Raw genomic sequence first — 20075 nt, 5'->3', positions numbered from 1 at the left:
TATCCAATCAGGCATGTCCTTGCACTACATACTATAGTTGTTGATAGATCTAAAAAGTCAATGCAGTCAAATTGTGTGGCAATTTGATTGTGTGTGTGCAGTCAAACAAGTGTGGCGAGCTAAAGATTGTATGGTCAGATTGTAATGTGTAAGGTGACCCTTAAGAACATTTCTTATTTCCTGTTCTTGTAATCCTGTTCACAAAAACATGACATTAGTAAAAATCTCACCAATAAAAACACTATTATAATAGAGTGGGAAAGGGTTAAGAGCGGTGTCAGTTTGTTTTATCACTGTACGTGTCTCTGCTGGGGAGATTTATCTCGCCTTCCTGTCCAAGTGACAATGGCCTAATCAGGATAGCAAATAAAATGAAATGTGGAAAATAATAATAATAATATAGTAAAATAATAACATTAATGATAATAATAATGTAATATATTACACTGTGGCAGCTGATCACCATCATCACCATGGTCAGGTAGCCTTGTCATTACCAGAAAGCGTGGGATATTTGAGGTTTTTATATTTTTGTAAGCCGTGAGAATAGCTGATGGTTTAATATACACAGTGAAGTGGAAAATAAACAGCAGTAAGCACACACACATTCTCTCCTGTCTAGTCACAGCGTAGAGGGCTTGTGTCGCCCTGCAGGTGTCCCTCCCTGTATCACTGGACCTGTCCTTCTGGTTTAGCTCCACCTCTATTTATTCACAGTGAAACATTCACCTGCTGTCAGAGCACTACAGAAAGCAGTTTAGTGGCATCAAGGCAAAGTAACATCCAAGGGGGAGCCAGCAAGTGGTTTTGTTCATCCTGTCCTCTGGAATTACTAGAAGATTGTATTAAAGCCACACAGTACAAAACTACTATCAAGTTTAGACGGTGAGTACCTTTTGGTCTGTTAAACATCTAGGAAACTGAATGCAACTTCACATGCTGATCAAACTGGTTAACAATGGCCACATTGATGGAATAGAGGAAACCGATCAAAGCAAACAATTATAAATTAAACTATGTTGTATTTAAAAGGCATGCTTTAAAAATGTCACCTTCTGTTGCAAGATATAAATGATTAGGCTATAGGAAAATAAATGTTACACAGTTACATAGTTGGTAAGGTTGAATAAAGATACAGGTGTGGAAGCTTGTTAGAAATTTAAGAGCAAATATGTCAGAAAAGAGCATCAGTTTATCAGGACCAAAGGGCAATGAGTGATCTAGGAGGATGCTAATCATGATCATAGATGATGTGATATAGGCTAGGGGAACTCACCAGTTTTATACCTGAACGTTATTCAACTGATGCTGTAGAAATTGGGGGAAGAGATGGTCACTTCCTCTCTTTCTCTGCACCGTAATGGGCCCCTTGGCAAGGCAACATGTAATATGAGAGAGGGTCTGGCACTACCCCAAGATGCTTCTTGTTGTGTTCATTACTGGAAGCTTTGGCAAGTGTTGTTCCGTGAAGTAAGAGTAAATTCCGACATTAATGCAAGTCTTGTTCAAAGTGCTTCATTGAGTAGGCATTCCTTGTGTATAGAGTAAGCTTGGTACAGTCTGCGTAGATGAGAAGCCATTTGAATGTATTTATTAAGGAACAGTAATAGTGTACTACAGCCCACAGCATCTAGGTGATATGATTGGCTGCTGTAGGTTGGACATTAATTACACTCATCTACTTGTATACTGCATGTATAGTGAAAAACATATATATAGTTATATACACACATGTCATGGTTGGGGAACATTCAGGTACATTGTAACTCTCATTCTCAAATTAGAATTATTCTGTGCGGAGTCTTGCTAAATGACCAGAATGAGTATAAATGCTTACAACTGATGTTAACTATGCTAGTAGTATGGCTGGATCAGACTGCAATGGACAGATAAGGATTTTAGTAGAATGGTACAGCGAGATTTATACATCTAGTGCAATAAAACTATAAACGACATCCTTTTCCAAGTATATGAGTATTTGCTGACTTGACTGGTACCATGAAGATACCTTTCAACGTGGCTGTGACATAAGAGCTAAACAATGAAAAGATGTTAAGGTAAACTGGCTGTTCAGCAATATCTGTGGAAGTTAAAAATTCATACTGTTAAAAAAGATTCTGAAATGGTTTGATGGTGGATGGTTATAAACTGTTTTTTCCTTGCTGCAATGCTTGATATGCTATGAATATAACACACAGTTGGAACGGGACAACCCACCTTATGGATGAACGTCAGATAGCTCTCATGGGTTAAATAATCCAGTACCTGTTCTCAGAAATGTTCCCTGCATAGACAATTGGAAGACGGGTAGTATCAGTATTCATTTATTATATCAAAACTCAAAGATATAGATTTATGCAACTTCCAGTAGTGGTACCCTCTTTACACTGCTGATCCTTTATTGCGCATTTCAAAGGTATGCTGACATTTTTAGTTATGCATGACAAAAGACTGCCCAGACTGTGGCTTAACACAAAAGCTCTGTGAGATCTTACTGGAATTGCCCGCTGTGTAGACAAATGTATTGGTGAAAGCAGACAGGTTGTGGCAAGAACCAGTGTTGCAAATGAAAAGGACAAAAGAACAGTGTGTCTTAATCTGATCCTCATGGTAGAGAGTAGAATCAGTTTCTGTAGGTCAATACCCTGTAATGCACTTTTGAGAAAAGCTTGTACCCTCAACTTGACTCAACCCAGAACTTGCACCCGCAACCCTAGGAAAACCTGCTACCCATACTCTGCAATCTACTCTTGAGAAAAACTTGTACCCTCAACTAGACTCAACCCAGAACTTGCACCCGCACCCCTTGGAAAACCTGCTACCCATATTCTGCAATCCACTCTTGAGAAAAGCTTGTACCCTCAACTAGACTCAACCCAGAACTTGCACCCACAACCCTAGGAAAACCTGCTACCCATACTCTGCGATCCACTCTTGAGAAAAGCATGTACCCTCAACTAGACTCAACCCAGAACTTGCACCCACAACCCTAGGAAAACCTGCTACCCATACTCTGCAATCCACTCTTGAGAAAAGCATGTACCCTCAACTAAATTCAACCCAGAACTTGCACCCACAACCCTAGGAAAACCTGCTACCCATACTCTGTAATCCACTCTTGAGAAAAGCATGTGCCCTCAACTAGAGTCAACACAGAACTTGCACCCACAACCCTAGGGAAATCTGCTACCCATACTCTGCAATCCACTCTTGAGAAAAGCATGTACCCTCAATTTAGACTCAACCCATAACTTGCACCCGCAAACCTAGGAACACCTGCTACCCATACTCTGCAATCCACTTTTTAGAACACCTTGTACCCTTAACTTGACCCAACCCTGAGTTTGCACCCGCAACCCTAGTAAAACCTGCTTTTACCCCTGCCATGTAACATGAGACTGCCATGTTACAAAAGGGAGCTGACATATGACAGAAACTGCTGTGTTACAGAGATACTGCCAAGCTACATAAAGACTGCTATGTCAAAGAGCAAGGCAAGTGACAGAGAGACTGTATAATTATAGAGATGCTACCATGTTGTGGAAGACTGTGGCTTATACTTAAACTGCCATGTTTGCAGGGAAGCCTGTATTCAGGTGGCTGGTATGATATTGTATTACCCATTTGGTAGTGCTAGGTCAAGTCTTATGGTGTCACATGAAATGTATGGAATCTGAGACCACTCCTGATGGACCACTAAAGCTAGCCATACACCAGTAGAATTTAATTAAAAAAAAACTTTTTGGGAATGTTCATGTATTTTTTAATAGTTAATGGGGTCAAATTGAAGATTGTTTTCGACTGTAGTGATAAAAAAAATGGAAGGCGTAGAATGGAAAAATTTTCTTGCACGAAGGAAATTATAACTGTGAATGTGCTTTTCATTCAAGAATCTCCTTTCAATACAAAATCAAATGCTAAACTCAAACAAGATTTTGTCATTTTGAACATCATTCTACAAGCCTCCGAGTGCTGTGATGAGCTTTTTCCTATGATTGTTCATACAAAACTCTACCAGTGTATACCCAGCTTTATGGTTTACACACACCAGTAAATTTGTGTATCATAACAGATGTGGCTCGATAAGATGCAGCTTGGTATACTGTATGTTCTTTATGTGCTGACACAAGTCAATGTAGGCAGAACCTACAGCTCCATGGCGAACTGCATACACAAATCTATATGACAAGCTTAGTTAAGTATACAGGTAAATAGTAGCTATCCTGCACACAATGTCCTGTGTCATAGCATAAATTATGTAAAAAGCATTAAGTTACATTGCTTATGCCAATCCTTTACCTGTCCCCCTTTATCACCATGTCAATCTGTATTCCTCACTGTAATAAGTCAGAGCTTTCATTTGTAGTATGGGGGAATACTAAAAAGAACTTGATTAAAAGCTGTGAGGCAACATGGCCTGTCTGAGATTGTTTCCTCCATCAGATACTTTGATGAATGAGTTTGTGTATAGCCTGACAACTGAAACAATTCAGAAATGTTAAAACCTTTGTTCCTGCTCGGCCATATACATAGGAAACTATGTTGGCAATTTTAGAACTTTTCATCAGCTTTCAACCACAGCAATCAACCAGTCATGACGTAGGTATGTTTAGAGCTCTAAGTTACCAGATTATGAAAACTGCCATTGACAATTATCATAAATGCATTTTGATTGGAACTGTAATGTTTTTGATTGATTTGCTCTTCAGTTTCGATTCGCAGGTCTCTCAAAACTGGGAAACAAATGAGATTGTGCAGAGAAGATTGCTGTGGTTGAAAGTTGATGGAGAGTTCGCCAACAATTTTTCAAGTGTATGGCCAAAAAATACTTTATTCACATCTTTGCAATGCGGGAACATGTTAGGTGCGCCGTAGTGCCATTATTTTTTTAATAGCACCGCAGTGCATCTAGTCATCACATGTGCATTGTATAGCACCACATTGCATGGTAACCCATTACCATGTAATGTTGCGCAATGTAATTTAAACAAATGATGCTTGTACTTCTTTGAGTGTGATTTAGCTGCTGTACACAGCGCATTGAAATTAACCGGCTGCCCAACAGCAGTGCACCACAACACACCCTGCAGTACCTCTCTGATGAGAGAAGTGTGAACGGGGGGGGTTAAAGGTGGATCAGAGTGTGGAAACAGTTGCAAAAGATACCTTGTATTTAAATAAAGTGAACCCCAGCATCCCCAAAAAAGGATATCTATAGTATTTATAAAGTGTCTAACTGTACATGGAAATGTGGTCAGACAATTGTATATTAAAGGAGTTCTAAAGTCCCAGCATATACCATCCTGTTATATCAGCATTGTAATAGGAACATATACTAGAGTTGTTTTTGATAAAGCAATCAAAGGTTACTTGAAAAATCCCTTTTATGTAGTGAGTGCTGCCTTCTGTCTGCCCATCACTTTCATTAACTTCCTGGATTCCCAGTGCGCTTTGCATCTCTTTCCCTGCTGCTTGGTTTGATGCAAGCTCGATTTCGCAAGACAACATATCCTATCATGAATTGCTTCCATCAAGAAATGATAATGCTACATTGTTAAAATTTCGAGTTGTAGTTCAGAAGGCCGGCTCTATGAGTGGTGACACAAGGAAATTCACAGGGCTGAGTGAAATTGTGTCACTGCATTGAGGAAGTACATCCTATTGCCATCTTCAATATGTAAATTTACAAACTTCTAGATCAATATAGTTATAAGGATATAACTTATAGAAATTCAATATAGACATATAGATTTACATTTAATTTGTGACCATAGATACCTTTTATGTTTTAAAGAATTTAAATTGTAATATTCTTTGTACATGACTCATTACATCGGGAGGCCACCAGATAGCACTATGCTGAAGACACTCTTAAAGGACATGGCAGGCTCCCCACCATGCTCTGCATTTTATGAATGAAATGTAAAGTACAGGCACAGTATAGAATAAACACCGCCATGTCCTAAATTGTCCTCTGGCTACTTGATCTTACCTCAGCAGTCCTTTAATGTCATACATATTTTTATACACATATAGACAGCAGCTAAAGGGAAAATAATGACAACTAAAGACAACACTTCTAAGTCAGAACCTGAAATACTGTAATGAAAATATAGGACACAAAACAGTAAAATTACAAGGTCGCATCTAATATTACTTTTAGGCTAATGTTACAATGACAACTAATAAAGTGTAGTCATGTAAAGTACAGCATAGTTTCCCTTTACCAGAATAATGTATCCCTTCCTGTGACTGTCAAATGACCTGAAAGCTTAGTTGTGACCTTTTGACAGGCTTGATGCAGCTTGGACAGGACATAATGTAGTGAATGAATTAGTTCTATTCTCTGCTGCCAAATATAAGAAAAGCTTCTACAATTAAGGGAAATAGCTTATACAACGCAGGGTCATGACTTAATATGAGCCGGTTGATCACACGCTTGGAAATGAGACCAGATAAGTGTTATTGTTATTATCTTAATATTGTGTAGGTCTAGTAAGCACAAACACAGCTGGTAGTAATTGACTTTAAGGAAAGTTCCCATATTGTGTGCTCCAGGGCTACAGGCTCTCACTTCATTTAGTGATATATATCTATCTAGATATAGATAGATATCTATATCTAGATATAGATATCTATCTATATATATAGAGAGAGATATATATATATAGATAGATATCTATAGCTATCTATAGATAGCTATAGATATATAATTCCAAAAGATACAAAACAGGGTTTTTGAAAACAAACTCTAATTAATAAAATTAGGCACATGATGCCAATGTCTATGATGTCTTTCTCTACAGTATAAAATACTAATACTAAAAGAATGATATATTCCCTTAAGGGGGAAAGTTGTCATCCCCTTTCAATACATGTGTCTGTTTTCATAAAAGGACAGAAGCAATGAGGCATCACTGCCAGGCCCAGCCTCCCATTTTAACCTCAGGTGGCCAGGATATTTTTCCTATTTTTCACTTATAGCTTTTAAAGTTAGTAAAAATAAACCCTCCCCCAGACCATATCATATCTTTTTACATAGTTGTGCAAATATTTATAAAAAGTATCATTTCAATAAAAATATTCTAAAATTATTATTTGTGTAATAAAAAACACAAGATAATTTCCATAAATCTAAAAGAAAAAACTGCATTGCATTAACAAATAGCAGATATTTTTAAACTTTAAATTATGCCTTTTTGCAAAACGATGAATATCAAAGGAATGTAAGCCTGTCAATCAGCTACTTAAAGCCACACTCCAGGCAGAATGATAATTTACACATTGCACTGGGTGTGTAAATTATCATTATAAAGCTGAGTGTTATGTGCAGAGGGATGCTACAAACTTCCATTACCCAATCACGTGCAAGCAAAAATACTGTTTTTTTAAATTTTCTTTGCCCCCGATTGGGTATTCTTTGCAAAATGAAGTTTCACCATATTCACTAAGCTATGGGAAATTTCCCCCGCAAAGTGCAAATTACCTTGCAATTTGAACAGCCTATAGTAAATCAACACCTATGACTGTTCTGCGCCCTGCCTTTTATATGAGGGGGCTAGCTTATCAAAACAAATCCTTCCTGGTCCTTCCAGGCCTGCTGGTCAAGTTCAAAGGCCATGCAGTGCATTATGGTTTAAACAAATTCTGCGGGGTGTATCTGCACACAAACTCACTGGGATAGTGAATTTTGAACCTGCAGCATTCACCTACAGCCCATGGTAACGGTGAACTCAAACCTCATTCATAAACATAATCACCCTGAAGGCCTGTCACTGTCCAACCACACCCCTAAAAAACCTTTGTTATTTTTGCCCCTGATTTATTGCAGCCATGTACGATCACTACTTACAGAATCTTAGGCTCACAGGGTTACAAAAGTGTACTTATTGTGTATAGAATATTGTACACTGCATATTTCAGAGGACTAAAAATATGTACATATGTGAGAGAACAATTGTTCCTTTTTGTCTACGTGTCTGTGTGTTTACATATCTGTATATCTGCCCCCTCCCCCTTCTTGCTTGTTCAAGTGAACCATGGTTTCCTTTATCTCCCTCCTGACATAATGCTATGGAGACAACTGAAACAAACTCAAAGATCATGTCTGTCTGACCCAAGAAGTTAAGAAGTCAGCTTTTTTAGGTCTTGCTGTTGCCTTGCTCTGTGGTATTGTTTATGCTTTTGTATGCTTTGTACCGCATTTTAAAAAGTAAAAAAAAAATCATGGTTGAGAAAAAATTAATTGGGGACATTTATCAGTTTGAGCAACAGCATCTTTTAGGCCAGCGTTTCTTAACCTTTTCTTTAGTCACGGCACCCTTTAAAAGGATACAAAATATCGAGGCAACTAAGTCTAAAATGAAACCAGTAAGGATCTGGGCTTATGAATGAATGTTCGTGCTCCTATTGAGCCACTGTGCTAAAAGAAATTCTTCCTTTAACGTGTATATTAATCCGTTGCACAGCGCTACAATAGGGTTAAATGCACCTATCTCAATGTAAAAAAATGTTTTGATTGTGTGATTTGTCACATTGAGATAGGTGCATCGAACCCTATTGTAGTGCAGTGCAATTGATTAATATATGACCAGGTCTAAAATGTCATAGGCTTTAGGGGGACACCACACAAAAACCGACAAAAAAGTGGGTTTCCCCCTTCATCTCAAAGTGCACCTTCAAATCAAGATTCCCACCCCCCTTCACATCAGAGTCACCCTTTGCATTAGTTTCATTCCTGAATGCCTTCATAAGGAGAATTGTCTCAAAATTGTTTCAATCCTGGAAGACAGCTGAATAGCCCCGAATTACTTTGCTAACTTGAGGGTGTGAAGCTCAATTATGTGCTCAAAGTAATTTCTAGAATGTGTGACAGTTCGGAGGCCTTTTAATGTCACAATGCTGAACTGCGCAGTTGAGAAATTATGCAAAATGTCACAAAACATGCGCAGTGAGTCGGAAACATTAATGAACACTTAAAAGAGATGCGTAACAGAGATAAAACTAAGAAAATTACTCAAGTACCTTAACTATTAACAGAAATGTATATTATTTGTGTACCATGCAGCTGTAGATCCTCAAATCATCTCTGAATTGGTGCTGATACTGCCCTTCCTTCTGGAGGGGGGCTACTTTTGTTCCCCATGGTCCCTGTGTGTGTTGTAAAATAGCCACCGCTCCAAGCTCACTCCCGTGATGGACTACATTCTCATGCTTAGTTTACTAATTTGTATTGATATTGTAGTCTGTCGCGGGAGCGAGCTTGGAGGGGAGGCTACTTAACAAAACAAACATTGACCATGGGGAACACAGGTAGCCACCATCCAGAAGGAAGGACAGAGTCCGCATGAATTCAGAGTTGATTTGAGGATCTACAGCTGAGTGATACACAAATAAGATACATTTTTATTAATAGATATTTGAATGCATTAAAGGAGGTGAGTGAATTATACTCATCCCCATAGTTAGAGTCGACGTGTGACATTGAAACTGTCACACATCAGCTCTATTGATCGGGAAGTGAGCGAAAAGATACAGCCGATTCCCCCTCCCCCTCTGCTCCTCTAGTGCTGAATGGAGGGACGGACAGGGAGGTGGTGGGCATAGCTGGCTCTGCCTCTAGATAAGCAGAGCGCACTGTCAATCAGGCAGGGGGGGTGGATCTACACAGTATTGTCGGGATCGGTACTGCCTGCGGTGGTCTCAGTATATATCAGACAATAGACTGCAATTTACTGAGTTTTGAGTCACGGGAGGATGTTAGTATATCTCCTCCCATGACCCTAAAGAGAACTAAGGAAAAAAAGGTTACCCTCATAGTTTCGATTTAAGATTTAACTCCTGAGTTTAGTGGCACTTTAATGTTAAACTTTAGCACCCTAAAAGTTTGGTGCTCCATGACATCAGCTCTATGTCCCTTGGTCTTGTTCTTCCAGTTATTTTGAGAACCAAAGACAGAGGAATGCAGTTTACTCATCAAGCTCCAGATTTTATTGCCATCCACCACATACATTTGCTTGGCATTGCCCTTTAATAGTTCCATTGGCACTATTTTGTGTAAGATCAGCTATTGCACCTTCTCAGCCTTTTCACCTAACGTTCCATACTGTCTTATTCATTGACGCTTTCCAGAGCCATGGAAAACAGTTGTGTAAAAGGATGTATCACCATTATACAATACTGACGTTGATGGCCATTATCACAAGTTGATGTTACTCATTATTACTGCTCATCACATGTAATTCTAAAGTATTCCGACTCACTGCGCATGTTTTGTGACATTTTGCATAATTTCTCAACTGCGCAGTTCAGCATTGTGACATTAAAAGGCCTCCGAACTGTCACACATTCTAGAAATTACTTTGAGCACATAATTGAGCTTCACACCCTCAAGTTAGCAACGTAATTTGGGGCTATTCAGCTGTCTTCCAGGATTGAAACAATTTTGAGACAATTCTCCTTATGAAGGCATTCAGGAATGAAACTTGATTAGGATAATAGATCTGTTGCTATATGCACTAGAAATCAGGGATGCAACAGTCTAAAATGCCTATCTCAACCAGGGTGCTGTGGCCTTTTGGCTCCCTCAGGTGTACCTCAAAATGTCGTGGTCGCTCTACTGTGATGTGAAGTGGGGAATGAAGACTGATGTAAAAGGGGAGCTCTGATGTGAGGGGGGGCGCTGAATTAAAAGGGCTTCTGATGTGAAAAAGGGGCTCCTGATGTAAAGAGGGGCTACTGATGCAAAGGGTGACTCTGATGTGAAGGGGGTTGAGAATCTTGATTTGAAGGTGCACTTTGAGATGAAGGGGGAAACCCACATTTTTGTGGGTTTTTGTGTGGTGTCCCCCTTAAAGCCTATTACATTTTAGACCTGGTCATATATTAATCAATTGCACTGCACTACAATAGGGTTCTGTATAATGTGTCAGATAATTTTGTTCATTTCACAATGCTCTTATAGCACAACAAGCAAAAAAATGCACTGAATAAACAAACGCTAAGAAGTCAATGCAGATTGGAGGTTTAGTCATAGTAGGCTTCACACGTGAATAACAGGGTCAAATTCCTGCTCCATTAACGAGAGCCCCTGACATGATGCTAATTGTCCCTGCTCTGGAATGTGAGTGTGGCAATGCTAATGTCACTACACTACTGATGCATTGCCAGGCAGAGGTCATAGAATACACAGACTGCCATTAGTTTAATATAATGTATGTATGGTGTCCATTTAGATGCAAGGGAAATTTATAGAGAAAGAAGAGCGCTAGTGAATTGTAGGATCCTCTCTACTACCTCCTCTTGTGATATTTTGTATATAATTAGTATTAATTCAAGTGATGTGGATATACAGTAGCTCATATGGAACAATACCATGTTATGGACATTTTATGCGTCTATTACTATATTAGTCTGTTTTATTCATTGTCGACTATTACCGGTGTAGACGTGTTTGTACAAATGGTATACATTGAGAGCTGTGCTGCATTCCTTTTATTATTAGTTTTTTATATGTTGTTATATATATATATTATATAGTTATAGTATATATTTTTCACTTTTTTGCACATACAGTATGAATAAAGATTGGTATTTTGTTATATTACTTGTGTAATAATGGATATGTGCTGGTGCCACTATGTGCTATGTATGTTCCTATGAAATGACATAAGTTTAGCTCTTTCACAGAACATTTTCTCCTCTATTATTTATCTTTCATTGACAGCTGGCTCCTATAATTGATATGACTCTAACCATAACATGAATTAATAGAAATTCTATACTTTTTGGGTCATTTGGCTGTATAATAGACTGTTTAGTCATTTGTGGATAGGAAACTGTCCAAAATTGTGTGTGTCTGCATACAGAACATAGTACACATGCAAAAATGTGTCTATTTATAAAAAGCTAGTAATGTAATACTGGATAACAAGTACAGTGGTGCAGATAGAACCAAGTCAGTTCATGGCACAGTAGGGCTAGAGCCAGCAAGGTTCTTGTTCACAAGTGCCAAGTAAAGTTTTGCATGTAAAGTATAGTGTTATATGAAACATAGTCACAAATGACCATTCAGTACTGGGATATTCTGACCTTCATCATATATATTATATTCTATAGGAAAATTTAGCACTGCTGAAGAAATGGGTACGCAATGAGCACCATTATTCAAACTGGACCTGTAGTAGGCATACAAAAAAAATATAAAATGGCACCTACAGGTCCATGGACATTGGTTTGGATCTCCGGTAGAGCACTCAGGGACCCAGAAACCCATGGAAAGGGAATAGTGATTATCTTCAGCAATTATCAGATCTGCACCATTTCTCCTCTTGGTCTTTGCTATTGCTCCATCATTGAGATTGGTGGCATGAGCAATCAATAACAAAGTGGTGATGTGCGTGGCTTCTGGTGTGTCCCTATGACTTTCAGGGGGAATGGGCTTCCTCCTGGTGAACCTGCACCAAATTATCAAGTGGTTTGGTGAGAGGTTCAAAAGTAAAATCAAAGCTTGGTCGTGAATGAATGGATATACAATGTTTACTTGTACATTTATGTGAAACTGGGGATCAGCGTAATTTATATAGTGAATGAAAGGCTTGAGGATCCTGTAAAGAAAAGGAATATTTTCAAGTTGTATATACACCACGTGCATATGCAGTAAAGCAGGATCAATAGATGAACTATTGTGTTACCGCAATTTGTACATCGCACTTTGCCTTACTGAATGAAGCTGGCCATCCACCTTACAATTACCGCTCGATTTTTTTCCGCCCTGTTATCGAACCCCCCTTTAGATTTCTGCTCGAATACCCCATCATGCACAGACCAATGTAGATTTTGATTATCATTCATTAGCAATACTAACTGGGGAATGGATTTTCGTTTGCGCATGTGCAGTGTTCATGTTGCGATTATCTCGCACAAAAACGCCACTATTCCATCGAATTTGGTACGATTCGAAAGAAGTTTTCCAGCCTGACTGATCAAGGAAATTCAGCCAGTTGTACAGTAATTTTGATTGTTCACTTTCCATCAACTGGCCGATTATCGTACGAAAACCCGTAGATTTTCGAACGACAATCACAAGGTGTATGGGCACCTAAGGCCCCATTCACACTGAGCGATTTATCGAGCGATTTTTGCAGCGATATCGCTCATATTTCCACGCGATATCGCTCTATGTAGCTTCTCCAATCCATTTCAATGGAGCTGTTCACATCTCGTCGCTCAATATCGCTCAATATAGCTTGTAGCTCCTACATGACCCTTTTTTCGAGCGATTTCGAGCGATTTTGCTCCTGATTGCATACAGCCCAGTAGGAAAAAGTCGCTCAATATCATTCAATATCGCAAGTCGCGCAATATCGCTCAATATCGCACAATATCGCTCGTCGCTCAGTGTGAATGGGGCCTTAGTCTTACCATACTGCTCTGCACTATAGACCAGGCACACTCCGAATTTGGTAGCCTAAGCGGGTTGTTCTGTCCTCACACCACTCATAACTGTGTTACTCTACATGATAGACTTCAGGTGTTGCTTAGCACCCTTCCATTCTTGTGTATTATCAGATGTTGATTTGTGTGTTATCACTGGTGGCAGAACTGGCCAGAAATAAGCCAAGTGACTGGCAGGCAAGGAAGGTGATCTAAACTCAATTCTTGGTGCTCTTCTGAAAAAAACACACACAACTCTGTTAACAGTATTGACCCGTACTAGAGATTGTATGGACAAAGGACAAGCTACTTTAATTTCCTCTTTAAAACAAGAATCCTCAAATGCAGGGGTAGGCAATTTCTGGGTCTTGCAGGGCCTCATTGGACTTGTAGTTCTACAACAGCTTGAGTGCTGAGGCTGCCTACCCCTGCTCTAATGTTAGCTGACACACATTGCTGTTGATAAGATCACTAGATGTACAAGCATCCAGCTTACTGGGTGCTATGGTATCACATCTATAGAAGAATTAATGACCAAATCTACTACTTTTGACCTGTCCATTTTAGCACAAAATAAAATACCGGGACTTCTTCAAAGTGGAACTCCAGCCATTATGAAAAGAAATAGGGTTTTGCTAGGGGGGTGGTATAAATAAGACACTACATTGAACTGTAAGAGCTTTGCCAGTGAGAATGGCCTGGGATTTGGCTGATTTTGTTAATGACGGGGTCTCTACAAGTAGCGGAATTTGTCTTGAGATCAGTCTTCTGTACCACGCTGTAGAGCTGGGCTTAAACCGTGTTGCTTCAGTAGAGGTTGAGCATCTAGCTGTTCTATCTTGTAGGGATTCTTGTGTATTTAGCTGTTTCCTGGAATTCAGGTTTACATGCAAAATATTTCCAGAATTTCTAAATATAAATTACAAACTAATGCTGCACATTTAATCCCTGTCAGGTAATTCAAATTTTAAAGCCCTGCTGTAGCTTCCATCATTCTTTTCGACATTTTAAAACTTACATGAGTGTCGATGTCTGTTTTTCCTCCCCCACACATTGTGGTTGTATCCTCTAAACTCAACGTCACTATGGACACAGCAGTGACATCCCATTAGAAGATGAAGCCACAGCATGTAGTAAGGGACACAGCCAACAGTCTTGAAAGACAATAATGGAGGCTACAGCACTAGAACAGAGGGAGGTAGGAGACCCAGCTCACCTGAGAGGTACAGATATTAATACTAAAGCTGAATCTCCTAGACCCGAATGGCATTCAGGATCCGAATTTCCGAATTACATTCAGAAATTCGGATCCCGAATGTCATTCGGGTCTAGGAGCCTCAGCTTTAGTATTATATGTATATACTGAACACGAATTTTCGTTACGGCATGTGACTTTTCTGGCCAATCAGCTGGCTCCCATAACAAAATTCGTGTTCAGACCCATTTGGATGCATTAAACCGAAAAACACATCTGATTGGCTAGAAAAGTCACATGTCTGATTCAGTTTCGATTTTGATAGAAATTCGGAAACCGAAATTCGGATTCGGACACATTCGGATTCAGAAATTGGGATGTGTCCGAAAGTCCGAATTTTGGAAAATTCGTCCAAAATTTGATTTGGAATGAAACGAATCGCACATGTCTATTTAGGCTTTTTTTGTGCTGCCTGACACTTTTAACACTGGTTTGTTTATATTTTTATGTTGGACAGTGTCTATGTTTTACTATGTACAGCACTGTTACAAAATAAAGAGGTAACGTAGACTATCACTAGAGTTATAAAAAGCAAGACACAAGAAAAGGATGTTGTATTAATAAACATAAAAATAAACATTCAGCATACACATATATTTATAAAACATATTTAAACAAACAAAAAATATGTGAAGTTTTGGTGTAATGCGGAATGCAGTGAATTGTATGTATACATAATAAGGTGAGTAAAAGCCAAGAAAATCAGTATTACATGATTAAATAGTGACCATTTAGCAGTAAAAATTCTCTCCTGTGAATACGAGCTCTCCTGTTCCACGGGGCTGCTTTGTTTATATTCCATGTGACTGAAGGTCAAGGGAAGTTTGCATGTTTTTCTCATGTCAACTTGTAAGCAAGCTTTTCCAGGTCTTAGCAGTATTATCAGTCAGTATTATCTGAGCCCAATGTCTACACTGATCATGATGTGTAAATAGTAAGAGCTTGGCATAGTCTGTGGGAGACCAGAAGATAAAAGCTCTAGATAATCTATTCTCATTCATGTAATACATAAAGCATGTAACACAGGCCCTTTAGATAAGTATTACCAATGACAACAACAATATTTTATTTAGATCGGGTATCTTTTATTCTTTAATCTTACATTAGAAAAATGCTCTCTAATTTCATCTTTAAACACTCTTTTGGATGAACTGATTGGAAATCAGAGAGGATTTTTATAGGAATTGGACAATATGCTGAATAAACTAATCCATTAAAGCCCAACTCCACTAAATGTTCTTTTCTAATCTCTTCCCTGGTTATAAAAAAAGCTTTAAAGCATTACTGAGCCCCTTCATGCTCCAGAGCTGTATCCTTTTCCATTTCTGGGCTTTCACTCAATCCACTTCCTCTGAGCCCAGGGCATCGGGGCACACCTCTTGGGGTGTGCCATAAACTTCCCAGGGCTCACCAAACAATGGTGTAGAGAACGGCCCTATATGGAACTGTTCTCTGCATCATTGAGGACTGTTCTCCACCATTACAGACCCCAGGGTGTCACATGATCACACCAAAGGTAACTCCAAAAAAGGAAAGTATACAAAAAATTGTGGAAAAACAATGGATCAGCATGGCAGCCCATGAATGAGCATTTTCAGAAGGAGAAGTCACAAATGGCAGTCAGTACACTTCTCAGTGTCCCTTTAATGTGAATGACATCGAGGATATCAGTAAGGAAGCAAAAAATAATAAACAGATGGCACTCTGACAAAATGTAGCAGTGATAGGCACTTAAAGACTACGTTTGCCTTTGTGACCCATATTTGGGGTGTAACATAAAACATGTTCCGATTGCAACCCCCCTACCCTCCTCCCTTCCCCCCATTTACCTGAATTGTAGAGTTCTTCTCCCCACAGGCTTCTTTATAAGTTTGAATTCATGGCTGCACCTACAGTCCTGTCGTAGGATCTGTGAATGGAGAAACTACAACCACATCAACCACCATGGTAGAGGGACTTGTAGTTCTCGATGGAATGATGCCACTGCACTTGTAGTCCACTCATTCTTCCTTTTATCCATGTTACTGAATGTCAGGTACGGACATGGACAGACGGAGAGCCTGCAGGAGCCAGAGCATTGCACCAGTGATCCACTAATCATAGTTGTAATGCTGTACTGGCTCCTATGCACAAGATAATAAATGCACATTTATTATGCATTATTATTATTGTAAAGTGTGCATTTATTATTTTTAAGTGTGGAGTTTCCCTTTAAGAGGCACCCACACCTTTATAACGCACGAGGGCCCTCTGAAGACAGTGTAGAAACACCTAAGCATCAATAAATGTTCAGGTGTATCTGTAAAGCTTGTGAAAAATACAGGCCTTATTTCCTTCTAGTCTAAGTGGAACAGCTTAATTATGGGTCAAAGCTCAGAATTAAATCACTTGATTATTTATCAAAGTAAGGAAGGGGTTAATGCACCCACCCAGGGAGTGGTTGGGCTTCAGAGGACATTCTGTCTTGCTCTATGCTCTTTGCTTTACTAATGTCACCATAAAACTATGAACCTTGATCTGTCAAACACAGCAGTAAATGCCCATTAAAGGGACAGCACTTTCTCTACTTCTAGTCTGCCAGCAGAGAATATTTGACTTGTTCCTTTTAATGAGAATGACTGTAATGCTGTAAGCATAAAGGGGCATGACACTATGATCATTAGTGGCACTTTAATTAATAATCCTATTCTTCAGTACAGATTTAATTTGATTTCCTTACTGAATAAGTGGAATGGGTTGATCTCTATAGGTCACTGCAAAGACGGTATGAGGATACTGTGATGCAATCAAATCTGTTAATAATATTATTATAGGGATTTTCTTTAATATTTCCTGCATCACCTGTCCCAGATGTGTCAGCTACGTGAGCGGAGATTCAAATCGATGTGTGAGAATATACCCATGAGATGCTACTCTAATTCTCATGGTTCAGGAAAAACAGAGGCGTCCAGAGGCGGGTGACACCCGGTGCGGGTACAGGGTGACACCCCCGCAGTGACATCATCGTGCATACCACGATGATGTCATGGTACCACTGTTACCTGCCGGTGGCTATCTTGGTGATGGATGCCAGCAGAGAGAGGAGGGGACGTTACCTGGCGGGATAAGGCATGCCGCCGGGTCCCCTCTCTCTCTCTCTCTCTCTCTCTCTCTCTCTCTCTCTCTCTCTCTCTCTCTCTCTCTCTCTCGAGCAACTCAGTTATTTTGGTGTCACCCCTCCAATGGCTGCATCCCCCTTGTGACGCCACTGGAAAAAACACAGATTATCCTTGCAATATACTGTCAAATGCTGCAATTGACCTTTTCCTAGCCACAAAAACCCTAAGTAAAGTAATTCTGTAGCTGCTATAAGATACTGCTAGGAAGTGACTGGTATAACATGGGCCTACGGCTGACCACAGTTGTTAGAGAATGGTTGGATATGTAGGCTGGGTCCAAAGTCTGCTGGTACAACTTTGTCCCTAAAAAGCAACTTTCAGACCACTCCTGTGTTCCTGTTTATCCTATGTGGGATGTTGGGGAAGACATGACTTCATGGGCAGGCAGCCCAGGCAGCTTTTTTTTGGAGGAAACAATAGGAATTATTATGCTGAGTATCTAACTGGGATACATGGGCACCTTTGCTGAATCAGATTTCAATAAGGTATCACGTTCCAAGGATCAGCCACTTTATTTGAACTCAAACGTGGACATTGTGATAATATAATTACTGCTTTAAGTGATAACATTTTTGTGCTATGATTGCCGTATGCAAAATTATTATTATTATTATTATTATTATCATTTAATTACATAGCATCCGAAATTTCGGATTGTGATTTACAATGGAGACAAATCATGTACACCATTATTAAAATAATGAAACATCAATGAATCTCTTACACATTCATTTATTTCAGACTGTATGAATAATGAGAGAAGCACATTAAAACATCAATTAGTGAACACCACATTTTCCCAGACACATTTGGAGACATGTTGGAGTATTTTTTGTCACCTTGTCGCCAGGACAGAAAAATGATAACTGTCTAAGGGAGGATTTACTTACTTTAAAGAGATTTAATCGCTAATTTCCCATCACTCCATGATTATACAGCAAATATATATGGCTGTGTGTGGTCTCATATGGGATGCATTTGGGTCTCACCAGGGCTGCACACTAGGGTCCTGAGATCTAGAAGCTTGTTAAGATCTGGGGGCTGAAGAAGAAAGAACAGCCAGGGGAGGCTCTAATGGTGGCTGTTGAATAGGATGGCAGCAGAAGTCATTGTCACAGTGCTGGGAGACCTGCTGCGGTGCAAAGTAGCTGTGACAGGCAGGGAATCTTCCCGGCTTATGCAGCATCCTTGCCGGCCCGGCGGTAGTGTATGAGGGCTGTAGTGCATAGGCTCACCTGTAGCTGGCGGCGGAGATCCGGAGTGGCTGTCAGTTGAGCGGCTTGGCGAGCAGGCTCCATCAGCGGCAGCTGGAGACTCAGCCAAGGAGTCCAGGGACGGATCTGCAAGTCGAGAATAGCGGGAGTCCGAGGCGGCCATGTGGAATGCGGGCAGAGGGAGGTTAAGGCTGCGAGCGCACTCATCTCGGCATCCGGTCACGCCCCCTCCGCCTTTTGGTTTTTAAAAAAATTAAAGTGCCAGTATCGGCCTTTAGTACCGGGCATTTTCGGGTGCGGGTGATCGAACTGTGGGTGAGAGGTGCGTTTGGGGTGCCATTCAAATTAATAACGCAACATACCTTCAACACCAGAATGCGTAGTAGGTGTGATTGCGTGGTAAAGTGTGTTAATCGTGCAGAACTGTGTGATTAATGCACTGTACTAGTTTGAACGGGCCCTCTAAAACACTAACTCACATGCACAATCTCACACACATACACACCCCAAAAAAATTTTGCTTTTTTTTTTTTTATCTCCCTACCTTACGAGAACTGGCGGGGATCTTCAGCCTGGGGTCCAGTGTGGGCTGCTGTGCTGTGATGTGATGGAGCTCCATCCATATGTACAACTCCCTTTTGTGCTCCTGTAGAGATGCCGGGAGCCAGAATGTGACGTCACTCTGGTCCAGGCACCTCTTCAGGACACATGAGGGAGCAGTAAGAAATGCACGTATGGATGGAGCTCCCCCGCGGCCATAGCCCCATCCTATCCCACCTCTAGCTGACACTCGGCACTGGGCAGCCTATGCTCAATGGTTGCACTAGGGGGAGGCTGAGGAGCCTCCCACCTAGAAAAGTGGAAGGCATGCAGCGACCCACCGAACACGGGGTCGCGCCCCACCAGTTGAGAACCAAGGCTTTAAAGTGTATGTATAGCCAAAACATTTTTTTTAGTTTTGGATAGAATAGGGAAGGATTAAAATCCCCGTCAGGCAATTTTTTGCTGTACAGT

General features: G+C 40.1%; 1 protein-coding gene across 2 annotated transcripts in view; it reads left to right on the top strand.

Annotated features, from left to right (window-relative positions):
- The first annotated feature begins 733 nt into the window (after positions 1-733).
- EPS8L2 (EPS8 like 2) overlaps positions 734-20075 on the top strand; it is a 116442-nt gene continuing 97100 nt past the window's right edge. For both annotated transcript variants that reach the window (XM_018556051.1, XM_018556050.1), the window contains exon 1: positions 734-885. The gene's annotated coding sequence lies outside the window, so the exon portion shown is untranslated. The remainder of the gene's footprint in view (positions 886-20075) is intronic.

The sequence above is a fragment of the Nanorana parkeri genome, unplaced genomic scaffold (assembly GCF_000935625.1).
Source record: "Nanorana parkeri isolate BGI_ZX_2015 unplaced genomic scaffold, ASM93562v1 scaffold222, whole genome shotgun sequence".
Classification (NCBI taxonomy): Eukaryota; Metazoa; Chordata; class Amphibia; order Anura; family Dicroglossidae; genus Nanorana; species Nanorana parkeri.
Note: the sequence above shows the minus strand (reverse complement) of the source record. Positions and strands in the feature narration are given on the sequence as shown.